This window comes from Moschus berezovskii, chromosome 17 (assembly GCF_049115385.1).
Source record: "Moschus berezovskii isolate FMDL1 chromosome 17, NW_MosBer_1.0, whole genome shotgun sequence".
NCBI classification, from domain to species: domain Eukaryota; kingdom Metazoa; phylum Chordata; class Mammalia; order Artiodactyla; family Moschidae; genus Moschus; species Moschus berezovskii.
Genome location: NC_142476.1, coordinates 10,859,897 through 10,881,954, shown reverse-complemented (window position 1 = coordinate 10,881,954; position 22,058 = coordinate 10,859,897). Strand labels below are relative to the sequence as shown.

The window sequence follows — 22,058 nt, the reverse complement described above, 5'->3', positions numbered from 1 at the left end:
TTTTGCAGAAAACCCTGAATAACTCAAATAAAAGACCACATCCTTTGTGTATAAAATAAGGAAAATACATGAGTAGTGAAAAAGCATTATTATATCGTTCAAATGAAGACATGTTTCCTTCTGTAATGTACAGGAAATAATAGCACATCCTAAAATTGGATTCATTTTAGAGTTAATGAGATAAATAACACCTTATTGCCAAATTCAGACTTAAATTGAAGAAAGTAGGGAAAACCACTAGACCATTCAGATATGACCTCAATCAAATCCCTTATGATTATACAGTGGAATTGACAAATAGATTTAAGGGACTAGATCTGATAGATAGTGTGCCTGATGAACTCTGGAAGGAGGTTCGTGACATTGTACAGGAGACAGGGACCAAGACCATCCCCATGGAAAAGAAATGCAAAAAAGCAAAATGGCTGTCTGAGGAGGCCTTACAAATAGCTGTGGAAAGAAGAGAAGCAAAGGAGAAAAGGAAAGATATAAGCATCTGAATGCAGAGTTCCAAAGAATAGCAAGGAGAGATCAGAAAGCCTTCCTCAGCGATCAATGCAAAGAAATAGAGGAAAACAACAGAATAGGAAAAACAAGAGATCTCTTCAAGAAAATTAGAGATTCCAAGGGAACACTTCCTGGAAAGATGGGCTCGATAAAGGACAGAAATGGTATGGACCTAACAGAAGCAGAAGATATTAAGAAGAGATGGCAAGAATACACAGAAGAACTGTACAGAAAAGATCTTCACGACCAAGATAATCACAATAACGTGATCACTGACCTAGAGCCAGACATCTTGGAATGTGAAGTCAAATGGGCCTTAAAAAGCATCACTACGAACAAAGCTAGTGGAGGTGATAGAATTCCAGTTGAGCTATTTCAGTCTTGAAAGATGATGCTGTGAAAGTGCTGCACTCAATATGCCAGCAAATTTGGAAAACTCAGCAGTGGCCACAGGACTGGAAAAGGTCAGTCTTCATTCCAATCCCAAAGAAAGGCAATGCCAAAGAATGCTCAAACTACCGCACAATTGCACTCATCTCACACGCTAGTAAAGTCATGCTCAAAATTCTCCAAGCCAGGCTTCAGCAATATGTGAACCGTGAACTCCCAGATGTTCAAGCAGGTTTTAGAAAAGGCAGAGGAACCAGAGATCAAATTGCCAACATCCGCTGGATCATGGAGAAAGCAAGAGAGTTCCAGAAAAACATCTCTTTCTGCTTCATTGACTGTGCCAAAGCCTTTGACTGTGTCGATCACAATAAACTGTGTAACATTCTGAAAGGGATGGGAATCCCAGACCACCTGACCTGCCTCTTGCAAAGCCTATATGCAGGTCAGGAAGCAACAGTTAGAACTGGACATGGAACAACAGACTGGTTCCAAATAGGAAATGGAGTGCGTCAAGGCTGTATATTGTCACCCTGCTTATTTAACTTATATGCAGAGTACATCATGAGGAACACTGGGCTGGAAGAAGCACAAGCTGGAATCAAGATTGCCGGGAGAAATATCAGTAACCTCAGATATGCAGATGACACCACCCTTAAGGCAGAAAGTGAAGAGGAACTCAAAAGCCTTTTGATGAAAGTGAAAGAGGAGAGTGAAAAGGTTGGCTTGAAGCTCAACATTCAGAAAACAAAGATCATGGCATCTGGTCCCATCACTTCATGGGAAATAGATGGGGAAACAGTGGAAACAGTGTCAGACTTTATTTTTGGGGGCTCCAAAATCACTGTGGATGCTGATTGCAGCCATGAAATTAAAAGACGCTTGCTCCTTGGAAGGAAAGTTATGACCAACCTTGATAGTCTATTAAAAAGCAGAGACATTACTTTGCCAACCAAGGTCCGTCTAGTCAAGGCTATGGTTTTTCCAGTGGTCATGTATGGATGTGAGAGTTGGACTGTGAAGAAAACTGAGCCTTGAAGTATTGATGCTTTTGAACTGTGGTGTTGGAGAAGACTCTTGAGAGTCCCTTGGACTGCAAGGAGATCCAACCGGTCCATTCTAAGGGAGATCAATCCTGGGTGTTCATTGGAAGAACTGATGCTAAAGCTGAAACTGCAATACTTTGGCCTCCTCTTGCCACTAATTGACTCACTGGAAAAGACTCTGATGCTGGGAACGATTGGGGGCGGGAGGAGAAGGGGACGACAGAGAATGAGATGGCTGGATGGCATCACCGATTTGATGGACATGAGTTTGGGTGAACTCTGTGAGTTGGTGATGGACAGGGAGGCCTGGCGTGCTGTGATTCATGGGGTCGCAAAGAGTCGGATATGACTGAGTGACTGAACTGACTGAATTGAATATATTCTATATACAAGCGTTATGGAATGCCTTGCTCTTTGAAGAGTATGACTATTAGCAATGAGTTGTTGACCTTAAGCTCTTCTAGAAAGACAGGTAAAAACAACCTGCTTATAAGTTATGTCATGAGTTTCAACACTGCATTCTTTAGATGTCTGCATAAGTTTTCTGCCCTCCTTTCGATCTTGACACATTTTTAATTCACTGTCAGGGACAACCTCAATCAGTCAGATTCACAGAAAATCTGACTAACCTTGTATCAAAAAACAATGGTGTAGTTACCGATGAACCTTAAGTTGCCATATTAGAAAGATGGAGATCAATATTAAGATGAATGTAAATGTTGTAAAATAGGTTTAAAAATTTTAGATGAGTGCTAATGTTATTAATAAATATTTGAAATTAGTGGTAAAGAGCCACCTGCCAATGCAGGAGACATAAAAGATGTGGATTCGATCACTGGGTTGGGAAGATCCCCTGGAGGAGAGCATGGCAACCCACTCTACTATTCTTGCCTGGAGAGTCCCCATGGCAAGAGAAGCCTGGCAGGCTACAGTCCATAGAATCACAAAGAGTCAGACACAACTAAAGTGACAGCACGCTTACCCCATATTGTTAAGATCATGTTATCTCAAGGTTATAAATTATCTTGCTTTTCTTAATGAAAATATGCAATATTTTTAATGGAAGGTTGTCTACTCTAACTGGAAATTAAAAAAAAAAAAAAAGAACAATTTGTTGACTTAAAAAAATAATCACAACCTAAAAGTTAAGAGCTATGTTTTAGTCAGTGAAAATTTTTCAGACATAAGCCTGGAGGCAGCATTTCAAGGCCCTGAGAGACCTGCTCCAAGAAAGCGGGGTGAGGGCTAGGTAGGAGTCAGACTATATAGAAGTTTGAAACAAAGGGCAGGTAGTATGAAACATCAACAGTATTTTTGTGAATTAAAGAAAACCAGATATCTCAAGTTAAGGAATTCAGTGCTTTTCTATGTATTCTCATGTTCATGCTTAGTCGCTCAGTCGTGTGTGACTCTCTGTGACCGCATGAATGCAACCCGCCAGGCCTCCATGTCCCTGAGGATTCTCCAGGCAAGAAGACTAGAGTGCATTGCCATGCCCTCCTCTAGGGGATCGTCCCAATTCAGAGATCGAACCCTGGTCTCCTGCATTGTAGGCAAATTCTTTACCATCTGAGTTACTAGGGAAGCCCTTTCTTTGTATGGGAATATGCAAGAGTCTAAGCTCACTGAAATCATTCCTTTCATATCATCTCAGCTATCTGGGCCAGTATCCTGTGTTTGCACAGCCTGAGCTTCCTCGGGGCTCCTGGGTAGGGAGTGACTGAAGCCTGATGGCTGCTGATCACAGGGATTCTTCTCCTTCTTAGGGGTCATGGGGGGCTGGAATCACTGATGACTGTGACATCCTTGCTTATTGATATGGCAGGAAATATTCCATTTATCACATTTCATGGCATTTTTGCTACTTCATTGTCTTACATTTATAACCCCCTATGTGCATGCCTGTTCACTTCACTTATGTGCATGCCTGTTTTTAATAAGTTACTTCAGTAGTGTCCGACTCTTTGTGATCCAGTGGACTGTAGCCAGCCAGGCTCCTCTGTCCATGAGATTCTCCTTGCAAGAGTACTGGAGTGGGTTGCCATTTCTTTCTCTAGGGGATCTTCCCTACCCATGGATGGAACCCGAATCTGTCTCCTGCATTGGCAGGTTGGTTCCTTACCACCAGAGCCAATTGGGAAGCCCTAAGCAAGTACATGTCAGGTGGCTCAGTGGAAAAGAATCTGCCTGTCAATGCAGGAACCACAGAAGACATAGTTCGATCCCGGAATCATGATGATCCCCTGGAGTAGGAAATGGCAACCCACTCCAGTGTTTTTACCTGGGAAATCCTATGGACAGAGGAGCCTGGTGGGCTGTAGTCCATGGGTCACAGAGAGTTAGACATGACTGAGTGACAGAACTTGAACACACATATCTATGTATCTAAGTAGTATCTCTCTTGATCTAGAAGAGAAAACTCCTAGCTATTAATTTGATTTTTCTATGAAACAGTAATATTCTTTAAAATGATATTTTCATGGCCTTCAGATTTTAAGAGCATGAAATTTACCACTGTTACATTAATTTGCAAATGCATTCACTCAAACCAAAAGGTATACTTCTCCATACAGTTTAATTATCTCTATACTGTAAATGTATAAAATATTTAGAAATAGATCATATATGAAAGTAATGACAGAATGATTAAAGCATATAAATTGTCTTTTCAATTTTTAGACATTCCTTGCTATAGGTGACTCTGGTATGAACATTTATTCCATGTTGATTTACTTGGATCATTTGGGACTAACTGTCAGCTGGAATAATGACAATTTTTGTGGTCAGTGTAGAAAATCACAGAAAAAGCATTTTATCTTGCTTGACTCATTGTATACCAATCACCATAGTATATTAATTTGATCTGATAGGAATACTGTAATAGGAACAGAACAGAAGCTACAACTGCAGCTGCTAATTAGTTTTCAGCATTTCATCAAATTTTCCTAGATTTTGCCATAGGCAAAACTGGGGAGTTAAATATGGAAGCAATGGGAATAATCATATCCACATCTCAAATATATCAATGTGATCCAAGCTTTCACTAATTTCATAAGCATATATATTTTAAGTAGATAAATATAAATATATATATATATTTATATACACACACACATATACATATATATGTTAGTTGCTCAGTCTTGTCCAACTCTGCAGTCCTGTGGACTATAGCCCACCAGTCTCCTCTGTCCATGGGATTTTTTTCAGGCAAGCCTAGTAGAGTGGGTAGCCATTCCCTTCTCCAGGGAATCTTCCCCACCCAGGGATCAAACCTGGGTCTCCTGCATTACAGGCAGATTCTTTACATCTAAGCCACCAGGGAAGCCCACATATTATATGTAAATTTTTGTTTGATGTGTACTGAAATCCTTAATCCTCATTCGCTTCTGCCTACCTCAGTAGCCTTTTTTCTCTGAATCATGAATTCATCAAGTGATTTCTATAATTTGTTGAGTAAATCAAGGGGCAATATTCATGCAGTAACATGAACTTGAGATATAACTGAAGAAGTTAAAAAACATGACCCCCAAATTCTTTGATTGTATCCCCTTTAAGTTTACTACTGCTTCAACCAATAATACAGTGGTAAAGATCTAACTGATCTTTGAGGCCATTTGGAAAACACAGCTGGTGATTCCTATAAATCTTGGGTGTATTTCTTTTTACAGTTCAGTTACTAGAAAATTGCTCCTTTTGCATCTTGAGTTCATGTTTTTAGGCAGTTCCAGATAGAGAATGAGATGGTTGGATGGCATCACTGACTTGATGGACATGAGTTTGAACGAGCTCCAGGAGGTGACAATGGGCAGGGAAGCCCGGTGTGCAGCAGTCCATGGGATCACAAAGAGCTGGACACGACTGAGCAACTGAACTAACCAAGAGAAGTGTTCAGTCCAGAGCTACATTTAACCTACCACTGAAGCAAGACCTGAAATATTTTCTGCATCGTGCTCTGAATTCAGTGCTTCCAGTGTGGGTAGTGGTTGTGGTTGTTCCGTCACTCAGCTGTGTTCAGTTCTTTGTGAATCCATGGATGGCAAAATGTCAGGTTCCTCTGTCCTTCATTGTCTCCCAAATTTGCTCAGATTCATCTCCACTGAGTTAGTGATGCTAGTGGGTAGTGGTTACAGGTACCATTCTTGGCTCAGCTCTTAGCACTGTTCCCTTTAATCCTCTCAGACCCTTCTTCCCTCAGTTGTCATCTCCTGCAGGTGAGATCAGTTGCCTACAGAAGAAGCTTCCCCAGATCTCTGGGGTTCTCCCTTTGCACAGCTCTCTCCTTTCTGATATTCTGTTTTATGAACTCCAGCCATCTTAATCTCCCTGGAGTCTCAGCTCTGTCTCCTCAGCTCATGAAACCAATCTGAGCTTCACTTGGATCTCCCCCTTCATAAACTCTTAACAAAATGAAAAGACAACTCATGGAATGGGAGAAATATTTGCAAACAATATAAACAACACAGGATTAATTTCCAAAATAGACAAACAGCTCAATATTAAGAAAACAAAACAAAAAACCTAATTTTCTAGCTCTTTGTGACCTCTTGGACTATAACCTACCAGGTACCTCTGTCTATAAGCTTCCATTCTCTCAGGGCTTGATTTCCTGTGTTGACTGCTGACTGGCATCTGAAATGCCAATGTTTTGACTATTTCACTGTTTACTTTGGTTTTAGGTCAGAAGGTAAATCTCATCACTGCTGGTCCATGAGAGCTAGAAATGTCAGCCTTGACAGCATTCGTGCAACTCTTGATTTCACCTCCTTGATGATACACACCGATGAGAAGAAAGTGAATTATGAAAAATATTTTTATTAATAATGTTTTCAATGAATAGGGGCATCTTACACTAAATACATTAGCAGTAAATCCATTATAATAATACATTATGGAAAAAGTATATGTGCATCTAGATTTCCTTGTAAAGACAAAACTTCAAAACACATTTAGAATAGAATAAATTTTAAAATTGATATATTAATTTGTGAAATGTCATTAATTAGGCTTCATGGAAATGTTGCCACTGGTATTTTTTTCAACCTGCAGACATTTCATCCAATCCATTTGGTGTGTTTCCTGATAAAAACAATTGGAGAAGAGAGAAAGATGGTCGTAATGTTTTAATGAATGTATGATATTAATGATTTTACATGGAATCATCTAGGAGAGGGTCACTGAAGTGGAGGAGAGAACATTCATCGTTGGAAGTGAGGAACCTAAGAGATCAATACACTGAGGTATGGTTAGATCCTCTATGTGAATTTTTAAATTCCCACAAGTGGTGACAACTATTAATACTGGGGAGAGTGATCATAAGCCAGGTGCTGTGAATTAGAGGCATCAATCATGATGAATGCCTGGAACATAAGTCCAACACCTTCCTGCTCCCAGTATTGTATGTCAAAGAAATATCTAGAAATGATAATGTAAAGCAAGAAAGACATCCACCCTTATCCAAGACTAGAGATTATGGGAAATAATATAAAATTACATTATTGAGTGAGTCACAGGGATGTCGGGTTGCAAAAAAGAGTGGGAATGGAGAAGAAAGCCTAATTTTAGAAAGAGCAAAAGAGTCAAAGGGATGATTCCACAAAGTGGTTGTTGTTATTAGAAAAGTGGCTTTTGACACACGTTCATTTTCAGAGGTGACATTGGGTGAATTTTCACAGGTTTCAGTGGGTGACAGTTTGTCCTGAAACCAATGTTCTCCTAGACACCCAGAGAGAACTGTCTAGTGGATGGAGAGACTGTGTAGTCAGGTGAGTCTGAAGAGATCAGTCCTGGTGGTTTTTAGTAGTAGATGTAAAACCAGCTCTAAATAAACCTTTTAGAGGGGACTGGGTCCTAAGGCAGTTTGTATTTGCAGCCTGGAAGGAGCTGATGAATACAATGGCTATTGGGTTGTAAGGAACGCCTGACATCCAATTGTATGCTAAAGTGGGGCCTACGTACCAAGCCCACTGGGGGCATTGTTGGATCTATAACCAGGTTTCACTATAAGCATAAACAACTTAGGTGTGTTAAGCACATTTTCATAGGGCACTTAGAGAAAAATTGTCAGTCATATCAAAGTCAGTTCAAGCCGCTGAAATTACATTTTGTATGCACCCCTCAAGGCATTCAGCAAGAAATAAAGATCTCTTCATTCTGGAATTTCTCTACATATGTATTTCTAAAGTGTTGCCAGAAGAAATCATAATGATTTGGATTCATTGTCCTTGTGAATGCCCCAGCTTAATATTTCAAAAGTCCTGTGAGTTATTTCCTCAACTGTGTAAAAGAAGTAGGCTATAATGTTGACAATTATAAGGAAATTATATAGTGTAACATTTTAACAAAATGAAGAATTACACCATAAAGGGTATTGCTCTTATTTTTGACAGGTTTATTCACTAGCATGCCATGTATTTTTTCCTGATGTATAAATAATTGCATTGAAAGAAGTTCTCAAGGGAAAAAAACAATTCATTTTTTAACTGTTACTCCTTCTTTTATTCAAGACCTTTTTTTTTTAGTTCCTACTATATCAATTGATGGTTGCATTAGCAATAATACAGAATCCTGATTTTGAGTTTTTACTTGCAAATCAGGAAGTAGATCAACAGACATATCAACCAAAGGAAAAAAAAAATAGTCACAACCTGAAAGTAGAGAATTTTGGTGGCAAGGTTAAGGACTCTAAACCTGAGAGGCAGCATCCTCAGTAGCCCTGAGAAAACTGCTCCAAGGAGGCAGGAGAAGGAGTCAAGCTATGTACTAGTGTAACAAAGGCGGCAGGCAGTCTGAGCATCAAAGTTTATTGTTAAACAGGAAAGAAAACTAAGATAACTAAACAGATATCAAACTAAGGAATTTAACACTCTACTTTGTATGGGAAAATGCAAGCCTCTGGGTTCACTAAATTTATTCCTTTCATATACACCTCAGTTATCTGGAGCCAAATCCTGTTTTCTGTCACCATAAGGGGTGGCAGATGTGGTGGATGGTTGCTTCTTGCATCCCCCAGCTCCACCCATGAGCTCCTCAGCATCACCATGGAGAGTGGTGGCATCTGCTGGATCACCTGCATTGTGTTCCCTTTTGCAAGCCCTCATTCACATTAGGAGGTCAGAAATCACTGACGGCTGTGACATTTTTTGCCCACCTATGTGGCAGAAGATACTTCATTTCACAGACAGATGATAAGAATGTAAGTTAAAACCTGGATAATAGATATTAACTACAGGGTATGACAGGACTCGGAGAAGGCAATGGCAAGTCACTCCAGTACTCTTGCCTAGAAAATCCCATGGATGGAGGAGCCTGGTGGGCTGCAGTCCGTGGGGTCGCTAGGGGTCGGACACGACTGAGCCACTTCACTTTCACTTTTCACTCTCACACATTGGAGAAGGAAATGGCAACCCACTCCAGTGTTCTTGCCTGGAGAATCCCAGGGACAGGGAAGCCTGGTGGGCTTCCGTCTATGGGGATCACACAGAGTCGGACACGACTGAAGTGGCTTAGCAGCAGTAGCAGCAGCAGCATGACAGGACTCTTGCAAAATGAAGTTGAGCCAACAACTTGGCACTCAGGAAAAGTTGAAATTAGAAGGATAATTAGATGTTATTCTAAGGAAGAGATGGGAAAGGGGAATATATCTATAGGGTTTCATAAGAGGGAGCTTCTTGTACAAAGCCACAGATGCATAAAAGAATAAGGCACATTCACATAAAGACAGGCTTTAACGTCTAGTGCTTAATATGAAAAGTAAAGTAGCTAAACGAAAATAGTAGGTTAAATATTGTCTAGGTTACAAATGGCCTTGTAGTCAATGCTATCAAGGTGACAATTTCCTATAGTCAACTGTGAATTATTTTCCACCAAGGGGATTCCCTGGTAGCTTAAACAGTGAAGGGGTCGCAAAGAGTTGGACATAACTGAGAGACCAATATTTTCACTTTACTTTTTCCAATCTGCTCTATGGGGAGGAATATTCTCTCTCTCCATACACGTTATTTCTCTGTTGTGCCTATTTAACCCACATCAACGACTCTGCATTTCACTTGTTTTTATAAGAAATCTTACCTGTAAAACATCCATTAGGTCCGTTCAGTTGCTCAGTTGTGTCCAACTTTTTGAGACCCTGAGGACTGCAGCATACCAGGCATCCATGTCTATCACCAATTCCCAGAGCTTGCTCAAACTCATGTCCATGGAGTCGGTGGTGCCATACAACCATCTCATCCTCTGTCATCCCCTTCTCCTCCTGCCGTTAATCTTTCCCAGCATCAGGGTCTTTTCCAGTGAGTTAGTTCTTCTCATCAGGTGGCCAAAGTATTAGAGCTTCAGCATCAGTCCTTCCAATGAATATTCAAGACTGATTTCCTTTAGGATTGACTGGTTGGATCTCCTTGCAGTCCATGGGGCTCTCAAGAGTCTTCTCCAACACCACAATTCAAAAGCATCAATTCTTCATCACTCAGCTTTCTTTATGGTCCAACTCTCAAGTCCATACATGACTACTGTAAAAACCAAAGCTTTGAGTAGATGGACTTTTGTCAGCAAAGTAGTGTCTCCGCTTTTTAATATGCTGTCGAGATTGGTCATATCTTTTCTTCCAAAGAACAAGCGTTTTCTGTGTGTGTGTTTTATATTTTTTAATTAATTTATTTTAATTGGAGGCTAAATTCTTCACAGTCCAACTCTCACATCCATACATGACCACGGGAAAAACCATAGCCTTGACTAGACGGACCTTTGTTGGCAAAGTAATGTCTCTGCTTATTAATATGCCATCTAGGTTGGTCATAACTTTCCTTCCAAGGAGTAAGCATCTTTTAATTTCATGGCTGCAGTCAGCATCCGAAGTGATTTTGGAGCCCCAAAAAATAAAGTATGACACTGCTTCCACTGTTTCCCCATCTATTTCCCATGAAGTGATGGGACCAGATGCCATGATCTTCGTTTTCTGAATGTTGAGCTTCAAGCCAAACTTTTCACTCTCCTCTTTCACTTTCATCAAGAGGCCTTTGAGTTCCTCTTCACTTTCTGCCATAAGGGTGGTTTCATCTGCATATCTGAGGTTATTGATATTTCTCCCGGCAATCTTGATTCCAACTTGTGCTTCTTCCAGCCCAGTGTTCCTCATGATGTACTCTGCATATAAGTTAAATAAGCAGGGTGACAATATACAACCTTGACGTACTCCATTTCCTATTTGGAACCAGTCTGTTTTTCCATGTCCAGTTCTAACTGTTGCTTCCTGACCTGCATACAGGCTTCTCAAGAGGCAGGTCAGGTGGTCTGGTATTCCCATCTCTTTCAGAATGTTCCACAGTTTATTGTGATCCACAGAGTCAAAGGCTTTGGCATAGTCAATGAAGCAGAAAGAGATGTTTTTCTGGAACTCTCTTGCTTTCTCCATGATCCAGGAGATGTTGGCAATTTTGTGAGAGTTGGACTGTGAAGAAAGCTGATCGCCGAAGAATTGATGCTTTTGAACTGTGGTGCTGGAGACGACTCTTGAGAGTCCCCTTGGACTGCAAGGAGATCCAACCAGTCCATTCTAAAGGAGATCAATCCTGGGTGTTCATTGGAAGGACTGATGCTTAAGCTGAAACTCCAATACTTTGGCCACCTCATGCGACGAGTTGACTCACTAGAAAAGAGTCTGATGCTAGGAAGGATTGGGGGTGGGAGGAGACGGGGACGACAGAGAATGAGATGGCTGGATGGCATCACCGACTCGATGGACATGAGTTTGAGTGAACTCCGGGAGTTGGTGATGGACAGGGAGGCCTGGCGTGCTGTGATTCATGGGGTCACAAAGAGTCGGACATGACTGAGCGACTGAACTGAACTGAATTACTTTACAATATTGTATTGGTTTTGCCATACATTGACGTGAATGCGCCCCGGGTGTACATGTGTTCCCCATCTTGAACCCCCCTCCCACCTCCCTCCCCATCCCATCTCTCTGAGTCATCCCAGTACACCAGTCCCAGGCATCCTGTATCATGCATTGAACCTGGACTGGCGATTTGTTTCACATATGATGATGTGCATGTTTCAATGCCATTCTCCCAAATCATCCCACCCTCGCCCTCTCCCACAGTGTCCAAAAGTCTGTTCTATACATCTGTGTCTCTTTTGCTGTCTCGTATCAGGAAGCAACAGTCAGAACTGGACATGGAACAACAGACTGGTTCCAAATAGGAAAAGGAGTGCGTCAAGGCTGTATATTGTCACCTTGCTTATTTAACTTACATGCAGAGTACATCATGAGGAACGCTGGGCTGGAAGAAGCACAAGCTGGAATCAAGATTGCTGGGAGAAATATCAATAACCTCAGATATGCAGATGACACTACCCTTATGGCAGAAAGTGAAGAGGAACTCAAAAGCCTCTTGATGAAAGTGAAAGAGGAGAGTGAAAAGGTTGGCATGAAGCTCAACATTCAGAAAACAAAGATCATGGCATCTGGTCCCATCACTTCATGGGAAATAGATGGGGAAACAGTGGAAACAGTGTCAGACTTTATTTTGGGGGGCTCCAAAATCACTGCAGATGCTGATTGCAGCCATGAAATTAAAAGACGCTTACTCCTTGGAAAGAAAGTTATGACCAACCTTGATAATATATTGAAAAGCAGAGACATTACTTTGCCAACCAAGGTCCGTCTAGTCAAGGCAATGGTTTTTCCCGTGGTCATGTATGGATGTGAGAGTTGGACTGTGAAGAAAGCTGATCGCCGAAGAACTGATGCTTTTGAACTGTGGTGTTGGAGAAGACTCTTGAGAGTCCCTTGTACCGCCAGGAGATCCAACCAGTCCATTCTAAGGGAGATCAATCCTGGGTGTTCATTGGAAGGACTGATGCTAAAGCTGAAGCTGCAATACTTTGGCCACCTCCTGCGACGAGTTGACTCACTGGAAAAGACTCTGATGCTGGGAAAGGTTGGGGGAGGCAGGAGAAGGGGACGACTGAGAATGAGATGGCTGGATGGCATCACCGACTCTGTGGACATGAGTTTGAGTGAACTCTGGGATTTGGTGGTGGACAGGGAGGCCTGGCGTGTTGTGATTCATGGGGTCGCGGAGAGTCGGACACGACTGAGCGACTGAACTGAACTGAACTGATACAGGATTATCGTTATCATCTATCAGATTCCATATGTATGCATTAGTATACTGTATTGTTGTTTTTCTTTCTGGCTTACTTCACTCTGTATAATTTAATTTTATGGCTGCGGTCTCCACCTTAGTGATTTTCCTCACCTATTATAGATTTTTATTGAAATTTTGGGAGAAATAGGAAGGGCTCAATTCCCCTTTGTAACAGCTTTCTGACATTTTGTTTTTCCTTTCTCGCTTCCTCTCCAAGTTTGTTTCCCTCACTGTACAAATGAGTTTCCCTTGAAACGATCCAGTCCTTCCAGAATCCAGAAACTTGATAACTAAGGAGACTAAGTTATTTGCTCTCAAATGTGCATCTCTACTTAAACTAAGGAATTTGAGCTGCCTACTCAGAGAATTCTTCCTGGTCTAACTTATTGCATACTGTTCCGATGAGAACATATACTACTCAAATTCATTGTGGAAAAATCTACCCCGTCTTGTTATTTCTAAAATTCATATATTAGATTTTGGTGAGATTAAAAAATGCATAATAAATTTTAGTAGTTAGTTTTTTAAAATAAAATCAAGGAGCCATTTATTTGTCAGAAAGAAATTCAAAAGTTAAATATAACTTTGGACCTAGCAAACTACACTCTTGTTTAAACTCACAAAATGATTGTACCAATGAAACATTAAAATGAGAAAGTTTTATTTTAAAATCCTTCATGCCCACAGACATGACTTCTCAACTTCAGTATACTATCTGCTGTTACTTAATTTCAGAGCCTTGGTTTGTAATAGTATTAATATTTATATTATAAGAATTATTGGTAAGGTTTATATAGTGTCTAAAAGAGGGGGCATTTAATACCCTCCCAAATTCAAACACATATACACACATACATGATTTTAATGTGTGCACAGTTTGGAGTAAATAAGTCAAACAAGTAACTGGCCTTATGACCAAAGAAGAATCATGAATCCTGAATTTCAAAATATACCTCTTCAAATTAGATGTAGTGGTTTTCTAATTTATTGTTCCAAATATGTCAGTCAATATAATCAATACAGTGGCATTTTAAGACTCAGTTGTTCTACATAAATACAGTAACTATCTTTTTCCATTTATGTCAGCTCTGGAATGCTATTTAACTATTAACAAATTAACAGATTACAGAGGTGACTATTACATAGCATTAGAACCATTCTTCAGAAAGGTTAATTATTTTAATTCTAGGCCTTGGATTTGCCTGTCTAAAGTAAGTCACTTTCCACTGCAGTTGTAGGTTCATTTGCATTCTGTAGTATGCCTCCGTTGTTTGTTTCACCCTCTGAACACAGTTGAGTGTATTTTGTTCTACTGAGTTTACATTGGCTGCAGGTGCCAGCTCCTGTTGCAGCTGTGCATATATTTTAGAATGGGCTAACAGACAGCAAAGTGCAGTGACACTGCTTTCAACAAAGGTGTAGTCTGATTTGTATTGGATTAGTACTTCCAGAAAGCAAAAGCAGGAACTAAATGATAGGCTTTCAAAACCTTAGGCATTTGAAATCTCTGGACATTGATTACAGACGTGATATTGAAGCAGAGTCTGACTGTCATAAAAGAACAAAAATTTGTAAAACCATTCCCTTTAAAAGACTACCAAGTGCATTGAATTCTTATTAATAAAAACACATTTGATTAAATAATCCATGGCTTCTTAAAGCAAATAATACATTTACAAAGTGCTTTTTGCATCGGTATTATTTTATTGTAAAAACCATGAAGAACTAGAAACAAAGCAGCTCTCATTGTGTGTGTGTGTGTGTGTGTGTGTGTGTGTGTGTGTGCACTTTCTAGAAAAGGATGAAAGATTCTGGCATTATGGATTATGATTTAATTGTTTTTTTCATTTCCCTTCCAAATTCAAAGAATTCCACTGAGATACTGTACTTTCTCCCATGTTGCTTTGCTCTATATCCTTGGGAACTAGCACATTCAGTGCATTTCCTAGGCTCCAATATTAGCTTCTTTCCATCTAGACCCACCATTGGGAGGTATTGACAGAAGATTTTAAGTTAGGGAAAGAGAAAAATCATAGTATTTGTTCCTCTCCTTCTCTGTGGAGATGCTGTTTTGAGCAGTAGTCCAAGTGGCACTGATGGTAAAGAAACTGCCTGCCAATGCAGGAGACATGAAAGATGTGGGTTCAATCCCTGGGTTGGTAAGATCCTCTGAAGAAGGAAATGGCACCTCATTCCAGTATTATTGCCTGGAGAATCCCATGAACAGAGGAACCTGGAGGGCTACAGTCCATAGGTTGCAAAGAGTTAGACACAGCTGAGGTGACTTAGCACAGCACCTATCTTCTATCATGGTTCCAATTTAGCTGATAATTACTGTCTGAGCCACTGGGGACCCCTTTGTTAGAAATCCAAACAGAGGAACCAAAAAAATATGGTTGAAAACAGATATCTAAAATACTACTTTATTGATTTAATTAAAGCCATAAATATAGCCATAGCTATATTTTTGTTTAATTTATATTTGAATAACAAGCTTCAGAAACCTGAATTTTAATACTGGGTTGGCCAAAAGTCTTGTCCAGATTTTTCCATAACAACTTATAACAACCCAATAATTGTAAATTGCTTTAAAGTACTGATGACAACAAAAGAGACACAGATGTATAGAACAGTCTTTTGGACACTGTGGGAGAGGTGAGGGTGGGATGATTTGAGAGAATAACATTGAAACATGTATATTATCATATGTGCAACAGATCGCCAGTCCAGGTTTGATGCATGAGACAAGGTGCTCAGGGCTGCTGCACTGGGATGACCCTGAGGGATGGGATGGGGAGGGACGTGGGAGGGGAGTTCAGGATGGGGAACACATGTATACCCATGGCTGATTCATGTCAATGTATGGCAAAACCCACTACAATACTGTAAAGTAATTAGCCTCCAATTAAAATAAATTTTAAAAAATAAAGTACTGATGAAAGTTCTAAACCAACATTTATCTCCCAAAGTCTATTTTGTAAAGAATTTGCCATTAAAGTTTTTTAAATGTCCTTTGAGAATGTTTTGAAATTCTTGCTAGAAATTTTAAGATAAAATGTTTTTAAACATTCATTTTTTTCATAAACTTCATGGCATACTGTGTTCCACCAGAATTCTAATATACTACAAACCCCCTATGGAGTACAATAAAAAGACTTCTATGTAGTTCATATGTCTTTATTATGACTGATGGAAAACAAATGAAATGATGAAGTCACATTAGAGTCAGTCACACATCATAAATTGCCTTTCTTAGCATGTCATTGTATAAAGTGACTTGATGTGCCCCATAGGAGAATTCCATTAAAACACATACCCTTTTCATTCAGAAGCTTAGCTTCATAAAGCAGGAGAGACAGAAAAGTGTATTAACTCTCCATCTGAACAGCTTGATATTATAATAGATTCAGGCAGCTATAGGTGGAAACCAGTGAAACCTTTTAAAGAATGGAAAATACCACTTCTATAATATTCTCTGTGTAACGAGATTAATAGATCTCTAAGTTCCTATTTTCTTTTATTAAACTGCCTAAAATACCCACCCTTTACCATGAGTGAGTGACAGTCGCTCAGTCGTGTCTGACTCTTTGTGACCCCATGGACTATACAGTCCGTGGAATTCTCCAGACTAGAATACTGGAATGGGTAGCATTTCCCTTCTCCAAGGGATCTTCCCAACCCAGGTATTGAACCCAGGTCTTTCACATTGCAGGTGGATTCTTTACCAGCTGAGCCATAAGGGAAGCCCTTTATCATAAAACTCATACAATTCTGTTGTAAGTGAATGGTAGTGATATTTATACACACTGGTCATTTAATGAAAATATATTAAATTTTTTCTTTCCATAAACTCATCATGGGAATGGTTTTAAGTGATAAGCTCAATACCAATAAGCCTTGTGTATAAAGTCTGTGCACACTGTTTTTCACCCACACACAATTTTTAAATCCTCTCAAAATGAAAACAAAGGAAAAGAATGAAAAATACTTTTGCATTTATACCATCTGCTACATTATATTTACAATCCATTTAGCATAACTCCACTTTCACTTTACAAAATTAAACACAATAGATTTGCACACTCTCCAAATCCAGCAGCACCATTCATGTAGAATTTAACTTGCATGACTACATTCCATAGACTTGATATTTTTCAAATTGTTTATTTTTCATTATAACTAGCAAAACTTTTCATATTGATATGATGGACATTTATGCATGAGATGGAGATTTTAAATGGTGTCCATACTGGTGGCAGTAAAATTTAATCTAAAATACTAGATAGTATAGCATTTGTCAGAGCTTATTTTATCATGTAAACTACATGTGAAGTCATCCTTACTTGAACCTACTTCTCAAATGATCCTTTTATTGACAGCTGGTGTTGAGAAAAAATAGCTATTAGCTGTGAAACACACAGAAAGAAAGAACTTTGCATTACTAAGATGAGTATACATGAAGTTACCATCTCTATTTTTCCAGTAGTCATATATGGATGTGAGAGCTGGACCATAAAGAAAGCTGAGTGATGAAGAACTGATTGAACTGTGGTGTTGGAGAAGATTCTTGAGAGTCCATTGGACTTCAAGGAGATCAAACCAGTCAATCCTAAACAAAATCAGTCTTGAATATTCATTGGAAGGGCTGATGCTGAAGCTGAAGCTCCAACACTTAGGCCACCTGATAAGAAGAACTGCCTCATTGGAAAAGACCCTAATGCTGGGAAATATTGAAGGCAGGAGGAGAAGGGGACGACCCAGGATGAAATGGTTAGATGGCATCACCGACTCAATGGACATGATTTTGAGCAAGCTTTGGGAGTTGGTGATGGACAAGGAAGCCTGGCATGCTCCAGTCCATGGGGTCACAAAGAGTCGGACACAACTGAGTGACTGAACTGAGCTGAACTGAACCATTCCTATTCCCAAAGCATTTTTATCCGATTTTAGAGACCTCAAATCCTTTGAAGAACATTTTCACATTTTTCCCACTCTATTCACTCACCTTTTAGCTGTTGCCTTGTAATGACTATCATAACTTGAGTATCTGATTTACTATCTTTTTGTCCACCACAGGCATTATGATTTTACTGAACATTTTCCACACAGTAATTTTTCCAGCATTCCTAAATTCCACAGATGAAATCTTTTCCTCCATCTTTTTTAGCTTCCCATCCTCCTGGTCACTCTAGTCAAGCATTACCTAATGGAAATATAATAAAACCATACTAAAAATTAGTATAATAGACAGTACACTGTATGAAGAAATAGGTAAAATTACTTTTAATTCTATACTGTACTTAAACCAATGTATCCAAATAATTGACACTGTTGAAAATTCCTCTGTTAAAATTACAATATGTTCCATCCAATCCAAGACTAACCAGAAAATTTATGGTTTATAAGCTCCTTGAAGCTTTGGTAAACCTGAGAAAACTGAAAGAATCATAAATATAACAAAATCTATTTTCAGCCACCATGATTAAAAAAAAGTTTTTTGAAATAGAAAACAAAGTTGAGACAGAACACTGAATGAAACTTTTCTTTCACGAGAGCAAAGAGATCATACCTCATACACTATTAGCAAGAGAAAAATGTTTTCTCTTTTTATTGTAATACAATTACTTTTGATACACCAGTGAAATGCTCACTGAATTTCTTTTTTTTATGATATCATGACTTTACTTATTTTTTTTTAGTTTTTTGATTTTTTTCTTTTTTTTTTTAATTTTAAAATTTTTATTTTAATTGGAGGCTAATTACTTACAATATTGTATTGGTTTTGCCATACATTGACATGAATCCACCCTGGGTGTACATGTGTTCCCAGCTCTCAAAAGGAGCTCATAATCTTCATGACATGACTTGAAATATGCAAATTATTTTTAAAAATACAGTTTTTTAATTATTATTGTATTTTTTACATAAGTTGTCAGTATTTTAATGATACTTTTGGAAAGTTACAAGTATGCTCACTACTACTTTATTCTGCTCTTAAGTAACTGTCATCAGCTTCCTCTTTGTGTCTGTTATGAAAAATTGCAAAATTCCACACTACAGCCATAATTTATCCATTCAGTTCAGTTCAGTCGCTCAGTCGTGTCCGACTATCCGCGACCCCATGAATCACAGCACGCCAGGCCTCCCTATCCATCACCAACTCCCGGAGTTCACTCAAACTCATGTCCACAGAGTCGGTGATGTCATCCCGCCATCTCATTCTCGGTCGTCCCCTTCTCCTCCCGCCCCCAACCTTTCCCAGTGAGTCAACTCGTCACATGAGATGGCCAAAGTATTGCAGTTTCAGCTTTAGCATCAGTCCTTCCAATGAACACCCAGGATCGATCTCCCTTAGAATGGACTGGTTGGATCTCCTGGCGGTACAAGGGACTCTTAAGAGTCTTCTCCAACACCACAGTTCAAAAGCATCAATTCTTTGGCGATCAGCTTTCTTCACAGTCCAACTCTCACATCCATACATGACCACAGGAAAAACCATAGCCTTGACTAGACGGACCTTGGTTGGCAAAGTAATGTCTCTGCTTTTTAATATATTATCAAGGTTGGTCATAACTTGCCTTCCAAGGAGTAAGCGTCTTTTAATTTCATGGCTTCAATCAGCATCTGCAGTGATTTTGGAGCCCCCAAAAATAAAGTCTGACACTGTTTCCACTGTTTTTCCATCTATTTCCCATGAAGTGATGGGACCAGATGCCATGATCTTTGTTTTCTGAATGTTGAGCTTCAAGCCAACCTTTTCACTCTCCTCTTTCACTTTCATCAAGAGGCTTTTGAGTTCCTCTTCACTTTCTGCCATAAGGGTAGTGTCATCTGCATATCTGAGATTATTGATATTTCTCCCAGCAATCTTGATTCCAGCTTGTGCTTCTTCCAGCCCAGCATTCCTCATGATGTACTCTGCATATAAGTTAAATAAGCAAGGTGACAATATACAGCCTTGACGTACTCCTTTTCCTATTTGGAACCAGTCTGTTGTCCCATGTACAGTTCTGACTGTTGCTTCCTGACCTGCATCCAGTAGCAATTCCCTGTGGTAAAATATATTATACTTTATATTTTAAACTAAATTTGTGTTTCATTTTTTGTCAAATATACTTTAATATATAAAACTATTTGATTGAAAAGAAACACAACTAAAAAGAAATTGTAAAAAACAGACAGTTCTGGTTTCCTAATAGCTATTGAATTTCATAAAAAAATTGTGAGACTAAAATAAAATAAAGATTAATATAACAATTCAAGCAATATATGAAGAAATATAGGCATCTGAATTTCAAAGAGAAAACTCCCTTTAAGCAAGTCTTTATTGAGGATTAAAATATATATGTAAATTTAGTATAAAATGTGTATATATATATACACTTATCTATCTCCAGGTCTGAAAGGAAAAGACAGATTTATAAATGGGAATAAAAGGGATGTCAGCTCGAGTGTATCCTATCCTCCTTACCTTGATAGTACTGAGGAGAAAAGGAAATGCAAAAAATTATTTTGTCATAAGTAATTGCAAACATGCTCATCGATTGTGTTGGGTAGTTTCTAACAGAGAAATAGAATGAGAGTCTTAACCCATGGGATGCTCTTGGCATGATGCTTCTGGTCTGTCTGGGCTTCTTATGATAATTTTTTTTTTTAATTTATGAGGCAAGTGTGCTAGAGTTGGCTCAAACTTTTTCTTTGAGCACCAATTGAGTATATCCCTTTCCTACTCCAAATCCAGGAACACCACATTGTCAGCTTGTATTTACATCACAAAGATTTGCCTACACTATTAAACCAGGGCTTGTAAACCATCCCTACAACCAGAGAGCCAACTGTTAAACATGTAACAGCATGCCATTTCCACTTTCTCCCTTACACTTGGTTCTAGTGTAAAGAAACACACTCATCGTTCAAGAGTTCAGCCTCTCTTTTTGTCTGAACTAAAATATGCATATTCCTTCCCTTAGGTCATTATTTTCCATAAGTCATCTACAGAATCTGCTAATTGTCCAGCAGCCATACATCTAAACCCCACTGGAGATGGTCCACTGGAAAATGATAGGCTCATTTATGCAGTTACTTGAGTAGAATATGAAGATGTTTCAAGAGAAAAATAGCTCCCTTTCTGTACAATGATTTCCACAAGCATCACTTAGGGACCTGTTGTTTCAAATATGAAGCAGGAAACCCAGCAAGGAAAGACCAAGGACACAGTATGGATGTTTTCCAGATTTCATCATAGTTAATTAGTAATGCATGTTTACTCGTATCTCTAGCTGATTAGGAAAAAATTTGAAAATGGGTAATTTTGTTGATTGTTGGAGCCAAATTTGATTATTTCACTCAGTGTATTTTCAATAAATAAGGAAGAGTGTACATTTAGTAGTATAGCCTATTGCTTCTTCTACTTGGCTATTCACGAATTCAACACCCACGCCCTATCACAAAAAAAAAAAAAAGCAGAATAAAACCATTGAAGACAAAAAGGAGTAAGAATCTGAGGAATTAGAAACACCTACAAAAAAATTTTTAAAGCCAAGAAGTATCTACTGTATAGCACAAGAAATTTTGTTCAATATTCTGTAATAACCTAAATGGAAAAACAATTTGAAAAGAATAGATGTATGTATAACCAAATCACTTTGCTATAACTGAAACTAATACAGCATTGTAAATCAACTACAGTCCAATATAAACATTTTCCCTGAAGGCAAAGCAATGTCACGAATTGTATGTGTGTATGTATGTGTGTCTGCTGCAATATGGAGCAGAGGTGGTCAGGAGGCATCCCTGGGATTATATGAAGACAATCAGTGCCTTAACTTGTACCAGCAGCATAAGCCATTATGGCTGTGGAATAAGGTCAGTACATTGTCAAAGTCCTGCTGAGGTGAGGATTTAATAAAAGAAGGTATGAGTTGACCCCACCAACCTTTGGAAATTAACTGTCAAAATGTGTTATCTT

The 22,058-nt window shown here is 39.0% G+C and overlaps 1 protein-coding gene across 26 annotated transcripts in view; it reads left to right on the top strand.

The window, feature by feature from the left end:
* Positions 1–22,058, top strand: part of LOC148775060 (uncharacterized) — a 237,036-nt gene that overhangs the window by 54,260 nt on the left and 160,718 nt on the right. For 8 of the 26 annotated variants that reach the window (XM_088844984.1, XM_088844983.1, XM_088844982.1 and 5 more), the window contains one exon: positions 9–6,916. The exons of 8 other annotated variants lie outside the window; for them this stretch is intronic. The gene's annotated coding sequence lies outside the window, so the exon portion shown is untranslated. Of the gene's footprint in view, positions 1–8; positions 7,706–12,091; positions 22,057–22,058 lie in introns of those variants that run through there. 10 more of the 26 variants (XR_016039431.1, XR_016039430.1, XR_016039434.1 and 7 more) reach the window with 9 other exon arrangements.